Source organism: Triturus cristatus, chromosome 4_2 (assembly GCF_964204655.1).
Source record: "Triturus cristatus chromosome 4_2, aTriCri1.1, whole genome shotgun sequence".
Taxonomy (NCBI): domain Eukaryota; kingdom Metazoa; phylum Chordata; class Amphibia; order Caudata; family Salamandridae; genus Triturus; species Triturus cristatus.
Window position 1 is genome coordinate 15,047,136 of NC_140586.1, and position 12,638 is coordinate 15,059,773.

The 12,638-nt window shown below is 45.1% G+C and overlaps 1 long non-coding RNA gene across 1 annotated transcript in view; it reads left to right on the forward strand.

Moving 5' to 3' along the window:
- Positions 1 to 12,638, forward strand: part of LOC146832818 (uncharacterized) — a 436,420-nt gene that overhangs the window by 420,008 nt on the left and 3,774 nt on the right. Inside the window, exon 2 of the long non-coding RNA XR_014960175.1 lies at positions 11,071 to 11,139. This is a non-coding gene — a long non-coding RNA (uncharacterized LOC146832818). The remainder of the gene's footprint in view (positions 1 to 11,070; positions 11,140 to 12,638) is intronic.

A 12,638-nucleotide genomic window follows, 5' to 3' on the forward strand; every position in this document is an offset into this window, starting at 1 on the left:
TGAGCAGCTGTGGGTGTTTAGCTGTTAGCCGACGCTTGTGTACCATTTCCATGGCTATCACGCATTTGTGCTGCAGAAGGGGGGTGCCAGTGTTGGACCCACATGTTACTCCACATGAAGTGTTCATGTGTACTTCAAGTTGCCTCTGCAATCCCGAAAACATGACTAATAAAGGTGTCCCTATGCCTCCAAGGTGCCTCTTCTAAGTCAATGCTGGTGTGTTGCCACGGTGCATCCAGCATGTCTGGCATGGTTTTCCCTGATAGTGGCTATGTGTCTATGTGTCGAGTAGCAAGATGCAAGCTGTGTGTGTGGGATGTGACTGTGTATCGTGCATGATGTCCATGACTGTGTGGGTATTGTGACATGTTCCATTCCCATGCATCCAACGTTGGCCAGGCCCCCATTAGGTGCATCCACCGGACTCAAGCTTGAAGGACATGGTTCTGCCCCCTGTCTACACATACCTGGGTGCCCCCCAGGACACTGGACATGATCCCTGACCTCTGCGCATGACTGTTGCTGTACTCAATATGTCTGTCAGCACGGTTGTGCGGCCACCCCCTCAGCTGGTTGGGCCCATCACGGGTGTGTATGGTGCTCCATGTCTGTCTTGCCTAATACACTGTGACCCATGTGTCCTGTGCCAGACTCATGCCCCAGGGTGTGGATGGTTGAAGTCAATAGAGAACTCAGGCATGGTTAGACTTTACAAGACACATGTAAGGTAATAATGCAACCAGCCGGCATCTTCTCATCATGGTGTGACTTTTTATTTTAGTGGGGGGGGGGGGGGTAAGACATGAGGGACTTTCCGGGTGTTTGGAATCCAAAGTTCAATAGGGGAGTTGGTGTCCTTGCCATTGGAAATCCTCACAGTCCATGCCACAGTCTTTGTCAACATTGGTCAGACAGTGACCAGCAAGGCCATGTGGCAGAGAATGTCTTTTGATGCTGTGATGCTGTTGCTCCAGTGGGCCAGGTGCCAGGCCAGGTGTCCTGGGAGATGGTGATGTAGCGCCGACCCTCACGGTCTTTTCCGTGGACGACCCGCCCTCCTGAGGGGACCCTCAGAAGCAGGCCGTGACGGCGTCTGGGATGCTCCATCGGATGTTTCCTCCTCCTCCTGATCCCTCCCTGTGGGTGGTGATGTTCTCCGCCTTCTGGCACAGGGAGGGTTGCCCATGTTGTCGGCCATCCGACGGAGTGTATCGTGAATTCCCGTGTACGCTGTCACGAGCTCAGCCTGTCCGTCCTCCATCCTCCGTTGGTGTTGCAGTAGACAGGCATGTAGCCCCGCATGTTGCTGGGCCTGCTGGGTCTTTATCCCCTCGAGGATGGACACAACCTGGGCCAGGCCCGTGGTGTCCTGCCGGTATGTGTCCAGGATGTTTCGGACATGGGAAAATACCGGGTCCCCAGCCAACTGGTCAGGCTGGCGCCTCCGCCGTCCTCCACTCCCACCACCCCTCCCACTTGCACCTGGCCTGCCCTTGTGGGCACATCGGGTCTCCGGGACCCCTGAGGGGTGGCATTGGCGTTGTCGCCTGCCTCCTCCTGGGTGCCCGGGACACCGTGTCCCTCCTGGCCAGCCTGGCTGCTTTGTGGTGGTGGGGCAGGGATCCTGGGTGTCTCCTGGGATGTGGCAGGAGTGGGGGTGGTGGTTGGCCCAGTTGTACCTGACGCAGGTGCTGCAGGTCGTTGGACACCAGAGGTGCTAGGTTGGTCGGGGTCGTCCACAGAGTGGTGAGAGTCGTCGCTGCCGGTGGGATCGGCCTCCCGCAGAGCCGGGTCCTGAGAGTCTTCCCCCCCAGTGTTGGGGGGTGAACCACGAGGTTGACCTGTGTGTGAGAGAGACAATGTTAATTTAGGTCCATGCAATATCCATGTTTCATCAGTTTCAAAGTTGGAAAATTTCCTCTGGGAATTTGGATCTGTCTGGCATTCCACTCACAGTGCACTTGTGCATGGGTGTGTCCCTTGGGCACAGGTTTGGCGCCTTTAACTATGTGTGGCACAGTCTTACTTGCTGCGTCAAGTGTGACTGCAGTCAGCAGTGGAGTGGGCAGGTGTGGCGAGCCGTGCATTGGCGCCTTCCGTGTTGCACTGTACGTGGGCACATGAAGTAGTTACACACACTTCAATGATGCAGGTAGCTGTCGTTGTGCTCATGCACAGGTTGTGACATGGCCCTGTGTTTTGCCATGGAGGAGAGGGGGGGGTGCTGGCACTGGCCACCCTTGTGTACATGCACGCAGTCTACCTGCTGACGAGCAGACATTCCCACACACCAAAGGACTGATTTGCTCTCCCTGTGTCTCCCTCCCTCTCTGTCCCCCTCTCCCTCCCTCTCTGTCCCCCTCTCCCTCCTTCTCTGTCCCCCTTTCCCTCCCTCTGTGTGTCAGACTCCTCCCTCTGTCCGTCTTCCTGTGTCTCCCTCACTCTCTGTCCCCCTCTCCCTCCCTCTCTGTCCCCCTCTCCCTCCCTCTCTGTCCCCCTCTCCCTCCCTCTGTGTGTCAGCCTCCTCCCTCTGTCCGTCTCCCTGTGTCTCCCTCCCTCTCTGTCCCCCTCTCCCTCCCTCTGTGTGTCACCCTCTGTCACCTCAGCCCAGCTTCCTGGGCACACACTGTTAGCAGATCTTTGAATGGCCCTTGGCTTGTTGATGTGAGTTTGTTTCTGATCTCCAGGCACCCATTGGGTGTAGTGTGTGTCTCTGCGCTGCTGCTGTGGTGGTGTGTGCTGCCACTCTTTCACAATGTTGGCTGTTCATTAGCTGCTGTCATGTGCAAAACAGTGCCTTCACCCCCATGTGTTGATGCAAGGCGTCCGCCATTTGCTGGCGAGTCTTTCCTGTGTGGGGACACAGTGTTTGTCTGGCTGTGACCTAGGCCATATGGGCAGAGGGCATTGTTGTCTGCTTCTGAGTTGCACTATGTGCATTTTGGGGCCCAGCCTCCCGCCATCCGGGTTACCGTGTCATGTGTTAGTATCTTCTGTGGCCTGTGACTTGACATTGTCCAGCTGGGTGCATGGGGCATGGTGGCGGCAGTGACATGTGCGTGTTCATGGAGTGTGGTTGAGTCATGCGATAGCTTGGGGTGGTTGCGTGCCTGTTTGTGATTTTGGTTGTGGATGACGTTCCCCCCATGTGAGGTGCGTTGTTTGTGTACTCACCCGGGTCTCGGAGTCCTCCTAATCCTTCGACTGCCTCCACCGGCAGTATGGCCATCACCCTCTCCTCCCAGGGATGGTAGTGTACGGGTCTGCGGGACGGCCCTCCTCCAGTGGCGTTGGCCTGGTTGTGTTCATCCAGCATCTTGGCTCGGACCCTCCTCCGCAGATCGTACCACCTGGCTTGGCATTCTTGCTTGTTCCTTCTGGTGTCCGCAACAGCATTCACAGCATCGACGATGGTCTGCCACATGGCTGTTTTTTCTGACATGCTGGTCTGTCTGACCAAGGTTCCAAAGAGCTGTGGCTCGACTCTGAGGATTTCATCGACAAGGACCTCCAACTCTTGGTTACTGAACTTTGGATTCTTGTTAGTGGGCATGGTGAGGGGTGTGGGTGTGGATGGTGGGGGGGGGTGTGTGGATGGTTGTGGGTGTGTGGATGGTTGTGGGTGTGTGGGTGTGGTTGTGCAGGTGTGTGTGTGAATGTGATGAGGGTGTGTTTGAGAAGGTGGTTGTGTGAAGGTGTGCAAGTGTAAGGTGTGGTGAAGCTTCTAGTTTGGTGCTGTAGGTTGTCTGTGGGGTCTGGCAGCAGTGAGTCTGTTGCAAAGGCTCATGGTTTGTGTGTGGGGGCCCTTTTTATTGGTCCATTGGTAGGTGTGGCTGTGTTTGAACTTTGGGTGGGTGTGTTATAAGGAGTGGTGGTGTTTTGGGCCTCTGTTTGTTTTTGGCTATTGCAGGTCAGTGAATGTGTTTTGGTAGTTGTTGGACATGTTTTGTGGCTTTGTGCCATTCAAATGGTGTATTCTTGTGTCGTTTTGGTTTGTCCTGGTTGTGTACGTGCGTTTTTTGGCGTGTATACGGTGTGTACATGGGCCTTTTTGTTGTACAGTGCTGTCCTTGTGTGTGGCTTGGTACGAGTCGTACATTCGGTTGTGATGTTGGGGCCTGGGGTGCGCTCCGTCCTTAGGATGTTGTGGTGTGGGTACGCTCCATGCATACGCGGGTGGGGGTACGACTCTGACGTACACGGGTGTAGGTACACGGGGGTACGGCACGTACAGGGGTGGGGGTACGACTCGAACGTATACTAGGTACACGGGGGTACGACACGTACAGGGGTGGGGGTACGACTGACGTACACGGGTGTAGGTACACGGTGGTACGACACGTACAGGGGTGGGGGTACAACTCGAACGTACAGGGGTGTACATACACGGTGGTACGACACGTACACGGGTGGGGGTAGGACTCGAACGTACTGGGGTGTACATACACGGTGGTACAACACGTACAGGGGTGGGGGTAGGACTCGAACGTACAGGGGTGTACATACACGGTGGTACGACATGTACAGGGGTGGGGGTAGGACTCGAACGTACAGGGGTGTACATACACAGTGGTACGACACGTACAGGGGTGGGGGTACGACTCAAACGTACAGGGGTGTACATACACGGTGGTACGACACATACACGGGTGGGGGTAGGACTCGAACGTACTGGGGTGTACATACACGGTGGTACGACACGTACAGGGGTGGGGGTACGACTCGAACGTACAGGGGTGTACATACACGGGTGGGGGTTCGGCACGTACACGGGTATACATACAGGGGGGGTGTACATTCACGGGGAGTACGACTCGAACGTATGGGTGCTGGGGGGAGTGTTGGGCGCGTATGCGGGCACATGTCTCCATGGTTGCAATGGGAGTTCGGTGAGGACGGTGTTTTTACCATACGGTTGTGAGATCGGACGCACGGGTTGGATCGTGATTCCTCGGTCGGACTTCACTTTTCACATTTGTACGGTAAATCGTCCGAGGACGTGTCGGACACATTTTCCGACCCGAGGACGTGTGGGGAATGATTCCCAATGCGGTTCGTATGGACTTTTTACCATGCGAATCGTGATTGCCAGTTTGTACGGCACTTGTACGATTCGTACGGTAAAAAGACCGGATACGAGTCGTACGGAGAAATTTTTTACCGGATCGTAATTGGCACCTGAGTGTCTGTATGGTTCAGTGGAGGGTATTACTTAGTGCATAGATGCATGAATGAGTACGTCACTGTATGTATTGAAGACAGTAAGTGTGCAGGACTGTATGGGTGGATGCGTGTGTGTGTATGAGTGGGTTAGTGAGTGAATGACTGTCTCAATAGTGTCTTTATAAGTAACCACATATGTTTTAAACTAGTATATGTGAGAGTGAGAGATTGGAAGAGTTCCTGTAATGAATAAGTATGTGTTTCGTTAAGTGAGTTTTTTAAAAGAGTAAGTATGTGTAACTTTCTGTAGAAGTAAGTGTGCTGGTGTGTGTATAACTGTATATGCAAGTAAATGGATGTTTGATTCTTTATTAGCATGAGTGACTATGTGTGTGAGTAACTCTATGGATGAGTGGCGGTGTGTAATAGGATGTATAGGTGTATGAGAACATATGATGAGTGAGTACATGTATAAGTGACTATATAGGACTGTTGGTGTACGAGTGGGTGTGTATGTAGATCTTAGAATTCCTGAATAGGTTGTTGTAACTGGTTTTGGTATGACCATTGTTTCGAAAATGTTAGTTTATATTTTTAAGTGTGTGTATCAAAGGTTATATTAGGGTGAGAGGAGGTCTGCCACTCTATCACAAGGAGGATGTCATCAGCGATGTCTTGAGTGATGTAATTTGAGATGTCATCAGTGATGTCACTGACCATGTCATGAGTGATGTAATATGTGACGTCATCAGCAGGGCATTGCGGGCGCGAGTTATAGTTAGCTGAAATAACTATAATGGGGGAATTTCAATGGTTTTGTATGAGTGAAATGTCCAGCTAACTATGATGCCCCTGAAACCTTTGGTTTTTTCAGTGAATTTCTAAGGTTTTCTAAAAGCTAATTCCTAACTATAACATGTCTGAAACCTATGGTTTTTTCAGTGAATTGCGAAGATTTTTTAAAAGCAAATTCCTAACTATAACATGTCTGAAACCTATGGTTTTTTCAGTGAATTTCAAAGGTTTTTTAAATGCTAATTCCTAACTATAACGTGCCTGAAACCTAAGTTTTTTTAGTGAATTTCAAAGGTTTTTTAAATGCGAATTCCTAACTATAATGTGCCTCAAACCTATGGTTTTTTTTCAGTGAATTTCAAAGGTTTAATTACAATTTGTAAATGTATTAATTGTTATATTTATTTTTTTTATACTGATTTACTAAATTTTTTCAAACTATTTACTTTTTAGATATTTTATATTTTAAATTAAATTACATAATTTTAATATAAATTAAAAAAAATGTTTTTAAAAATATTGCAATTGTTTTTTTACATTTATTTTTTAGATTTATTAATATTTTGTTTATTGTTTTTTTTAAAATATATATTTTTGGAGTCGCGCACCCAAAGCATACCATTCTCGATTACTGCGCGGAATCCTAGCAGCCATTTTAGGATTGTTGTGTAGGATCCACGTAGGATGTGCGATGGGTGCGCATTATCCTGCGCGATTGCTATGTGACTGATACAAAACTTCAAGTCATACGCGACATATATGTATTACGTTACGCGACGTTCGCGCGGTTCCGCGTGACATCATATACGTACTTGACGCGCTGGGTGCACGAATCCACAAAAAAATTGTAATGCCTAAAAAGATATATATATATGTATTTATTATAAATACTAAAGCAAGACATTATCTGAGTTATTTTAAAAAATAATATTCTTTTACTTTTAATAAACTTATATTACTTTGAAATGTGCTGCGTGTGCGCATGGTGCGCGGATCCCATGTGACCAGAAAAAAAGAGATTTGATTGGTTCATAACACTTCCTATTGTAACTATTGAAGGACCCCCCATTTCAATCATTCTTCTTAGACTTTCTCTGGAGCAACAACTCTACTAAGAAGGACCTCATTTTTGGGTGATTGCATACCTATTTTGGATTTGCATTGAGAAACAATGGCTTCTGGACCACAGGAATCATCTGATTCAGAACATTCAGACACCGAAGAATTTGTACAGGAACCTCCACGCCCTCAGAGATATTCTTCCATCGGATGGAACATTTTTATGCTTCCAGAGGGACAGAAAAAAGTGAATGCTACTAAGGTCACTTGCAAAATTTGTAGCGCTATACTGTCACGTGGAGACCCTAACAAAAAATATTCTTGCGGGACCGCAAGCATGTTAAAACACTTAAAATGCCTACATCCGATAAACCTAGCACGTGAGGTGCGCAGAAGACTCCGGGAGAGCACACCACCAACGCCGGCAGTAGCAAGCACTTCGGGGATGTCTCCGTCCAATCAACACCCGGACATCCGTCCCCAATTTGCCAAAGTAAAAATACACTGCACTAAGTGTAATAAATTGCTCTGCACTGGGGAGCAATCTGTTGATTTGGTTTGCCGAGCAATTGATAATCATTGGTGCTAGAGTTTTTTTTTCCCACTTGAAGTTCATGGTTTTGTTAGACCAGTTGACTTTTTTTTCCTTTTAAAAAAAAAAAAAAAAATCAAAAAAAATTCAAAAAATCAAAAATAATATATAAAACAAAAAAAAAGTTATTTTTAGAACTAACTGCTCTGGTTAAAAAAAAGAGCTACATTTGTATGCTAGTGTGTGAAAGTTTAGATGAATGTATGTGTAGTGCATAATTGACTGAATGAATGCATTTGTAGTGAATGATGAATGTATAAGTGCGGAACTATAAGGAAGTGCTGCAGCATAACACTGTAAGCTCTTTAACTACAGTGTGCTGTGGTACTTCTGAAGCATAGGGATGTAACATATGTATATGAATATGTTGCAACTCTGTGCTTAACTCTGCACTGCTGCACAAACTGAAGCCATGTGGTGACACAGGCACCCTTGCACCATGGTGCAAGGATGTATGTGTCGTGTGGAGATTGTTTTTGAGCAGGAAGGTGTCCCTTCCTGCACAAAAACAATCAGTAAAGGTATTTTCCTCTTTCAATGTATGCCGTGAAATGCAGCATGCATTGAAAGAGGAAAAAAGAGGCGAAATGAATATAATTCTCCTTGTTGTGCCTTGCTACACCAATTGGAGGATGCTGCAATATTCACACACATGTGAAGATTTATATAATTTCTGATAAATCTGAAGATGTGTCTTGTTCTATGAGTCTTCTGTCCAAACACACACAGTAACACCTATAGAACGGCCATTCAACGCAAAGTGGTATGTATGATGATGTCGTATTTACATGGAGAAGAAAAGGTACACAGACGTATTGCCTTTTCCTGTCTTTGTAAATATGTAAGAGTGTCTTGCACTATAACTATGTTACAAAAAGTGACATGTTGTTGGCACATAATGTTTCTAAATTTGTCGCATAAGTGCTTAGGTATTGACAGACTGTTACAATATGAACATATTGCTAGTTCATTGTTTGAAAAATTGCATGAGAGTGATAGGAGGTAAGCACAGAGTTATGTCTCCGAAGATGCTCAAAGAAGAATGATTGAAATGATTGCGGTTCTTCAATAGGTACCATGGGAAATTTGCTGAACCAATCAAATCTATTTTTTTTTATGTCACACGATATCCTATGACAGTGAGATTCCCAAACTATATAGGTATAAACTGGGTGTTTTCAAAACTGAATGAATACTTTCTAGCTTCTTGCAGATCTTCTTGCATAGTATATAAAGAAATGAATTTGTATTAGGGTTAATGGCTAGGCCTATCCTTAACTATATGAGTAATAAGTAGAGTAATTTCAGTTTTGCAAACAGAGAACAAGACAAATTTGTAAGTACTTAAGTTTTGGCAAACTGATAAGACACATTTATAGATTAGTGAAGGGAAGGGATGGGGCCTGATGTGACATGTGCAAACACACCCTGTCACGTGTTTTAAGTTAAGGAATTTTGTCTGTTTTAATCCTGAAAGTCCCTGGGCCCTACTAGCCCACCATGGCTCTCTATTGAATACCATACAGGTGCGTTGCAGAGAGGTGTTCTGAAGCCATGTCCTATTTTATGCCTCTCTGCAACAGAACTCTCTGGCACTTTCTGCACATATCTGGTGGGTTAGTTGGCTCCCAGCGACACTCAATATTCATGTTAACTTTATCCTGAAACTTAAAACATCCACAGAGCATCTTTCCACACATATCTACTCCATCCATCTCCCCTTTCTTCACCTGTGTGCAAACACAGGCCATTGTGCATTTTAATACTTAGTTAAACTTCCCTTCACAGTAATAGAAATAAAAAATGCTACACAATGTTTTCAGTTGTTTTTTATAATCTAAATTTCTGAAAATTTCATATTTTAGAATTAGGATCTGTGAAAGAGAAGAAAAAATATGGTTATAATATATAAAAATATATTTTTTACAACACAGCATTATTTTAACATTTTACAAATTATTTGCCTTTTTCGCTGTTCTCAGAATATATTGAATTTCACTAGAATCAGTGATTTCAATCGTACTCATCACATAACAGCGGGCAAAAAAAAAACAATCAATAAGAATGTTTAAAAAAAACAAGACTACATCCTCAATAACATACCATATAATACAAATCATAAATAAATAAAATACTTACTACTAAGAAAATGTTCTATTTTAAATTTATAAGCACTGTAAATGTTGTTACTTAAAACTATACGCTGAGAGAATGTGTAAGAAAAAGTCCGTCATTCAAAGATACACCTTTCCTCGAGGCTAAATGGTATTATTAAAATCCTTTTTATTTAAATTGTCCAACAGTAATCATAATAATACATATTAATAAATTCCTCAGAGGCTGAATTATGATCCTAAAACTTTGGCTTTAAAAATATTAGGTAGGAAGTTGGTAATTCGCTTGGCAAACATTGTTTAAAAACCACCTGGGCATCATTACAATATGTATAGCCTTTATCAGATTTTAAATAGGCAGTGTAATGTCCAGATGTTGTGGAAGGACCGTCATGGAAAATTATTGCTACTGCTACAAAAGTCCTTCCTGATTGTTGACTTGCTACAAAATGTTGTATTAAAGTGTTCAATTTTCTTCCATCAGCTGTACAACGTTGCATCACTGAAATTATATTGATAACATTTCTGAGTGGCATTGCCTACACTCCATGTTCTGATTTGCTGCTTTAACTAATTTGTTGAAAGACACTGATTTACAGTCTGGTAATGTCAAATATATAAATCTTTCAGTGTCTATGTTAGTGCTACATGTAAACATACAATTTTCACAATAATGTTCCCATTTATAACAAAGGCCAAAAAGATTTTCAATTTCTATGCCTTCATTTTCCAATATGGTAAGCATATACATTAGAAATTCCTGAGCATCTTTTTGGATATTCTGCTTAAATTGTGTAGAACCAGAACATACATCCAAAAGATTACGAATATCACAAACGCTTTGTATTTTACTTTTATTAGTTCTCCATTTTTCATAAACTCAATACAACAAGGAACAAAATCTTTTTCCCGATTCTCCATTATTTGCTGTTGCAAACCTTCAAGAAAAAAAACAACATTGAACACTACATTAGCATAGCAGTTGACACCTGAACTATTTTCAAACTGATAACCAACAATCTCTTCAACAGTGTCCTTTTTCTTTTTACTTGCAATCACAACATTATCTTGTTTTTTTCCCTTCTCTATACCTTCACTAGAGATATTCTCATACCTTCTTTTTCGACCTATCACATGCTTTTCAAATACAGGATATTGACCTAATGTCGGAGGGATGGGCGGAAACAGAAGCGAGGAGGCTGTAATGTGTTAATAGTGGTGGTTTTATTCTTTACTCATACCAGTTCATTATAGGAAAATCTGTACATATGCAAGTATATGTAAGGCTGTTCTGAAGGTCTTTAGAACGTTTCTTCACGCTCTTCTGCTTCTTTCTTCCTTCTTTAGGTATGCCCCTGCCGGTGGACGGGATCCCAGGAAGCTTGGAGGGATGGAACAACACAACAAAAGGAAGCGGTGAGTATGTATGAATTGGAAGGGGAATTATTCTTCCACCACACCCAGGTGACTTACGGAAGTGTCAAAAAATAAAAATAAAAAAATATATATAGGGTACACTTTATCCGTAGGGCTTTTGTTTTGTTGCCCAGATTTAATTGCTTTCTTGCGCGTTTCATTTTGGAACAAGTATCATTCCCTGGAAAGGGGCGGGGTAGTGCTGGATAGTGAGGCAGGAAAGTGAGACAGGAAAGAGAGGAGGGTGACCAATTCCCCAAGGCCGTTTAACACCCAGAGTCGGTGCTTGAGCCTTTCTCATGCGGCCTTAAAGGTTCCTTACTTTACCCTCTACCCAACAACACGCCCTTGTGCCCGCGGCACGTACTGCCTCAAGCCGCAGCCCTCCTGGGTTGTGGCAGCTCCTGTGCGTCTCCCGGTGTCCACCACTCTTCCCACCACACGTCTGGGTCTTCTTGAGTGTCGGACGTTGGGGTCTTCTTCCACCACCAACGCTCTGGTTCCCGTGTTCTGTAGGGGGTCGTCTGCTCGTCCGGTCCCGTTTCTGGAATCGCTCTCCCCGGAATCCCCCTTTGCGTCTTCCTGGTTCCTGACGACCTTCCTCTCTGTCTCCGGCTCCTTTACAACACACCTCAGGGCACCGGATTCGACTTCCTCGCTCACATGCTTAATCTTGATTGGCTCAGATCCCGGAACTAGGGTAGCTCCGCCCTGGGGAGGGGAAGGATAGTTCTTGGTTAGCGTTTGGTGCACTACGGGATTTTTCTCCTCATCTGCAGCACACAGGAACCAAGGTGAGCAGTCTATTGGTCCCTCAAGGCTTCGGGGGGGTTTAACTGCGGAACTTCCTCACATCCCCCTCCCCTAAGATTCTTGTTCACAAGAAAGGGATCTAGAGGGTATCAGGACAGATAGTTCACATTGGCTTGGTTTTTTCCTTTTCTATGGAGGATGGTAAAACGGAAGGGCTGCAATGTGAGGAACCATCGTAAGATTCTTGGGTTATGTCCTTTGTTTCGCGATAACCATTCTAATGGGGCATGGTCTGTATAAAGAAGGAACTCTCGTCCTTCTAGGTAATAGCGGAGAGATTCAATGGCCCATTTGATTGCTAGAGCTTCCTTCTCAATTACTGCATAGTGAACCTCCCTGGGAAAGAGTTTCCGACTGATGTATATAATTGGTCGCTCTTGATTTTGGTCATCTGTTTGTGACAATACAGCTCCAAGACCCTTTTCGGATGCGTCTGTTTGTAACAGGAAGGTTTTGGCATAGTCAGGGCTTAAGAGAAACGGTCTTGATGTAATGCTGTGTTTTAGATGATGGAATGCCTGTTCTTCTTCTGGTGAGGGATACTGAAGTCGTTTTGCCGTTTGTATGTCCTTTTTGAGGAGATCAGTAAGGGGTGAGGCTATCTGCGAAAGTGGGGAATAAAGCGTCTATAATATCCCAACAATCCTAAGAAAGCTCTGAGATCCTTTTTAGATTTGGGGAAGGGA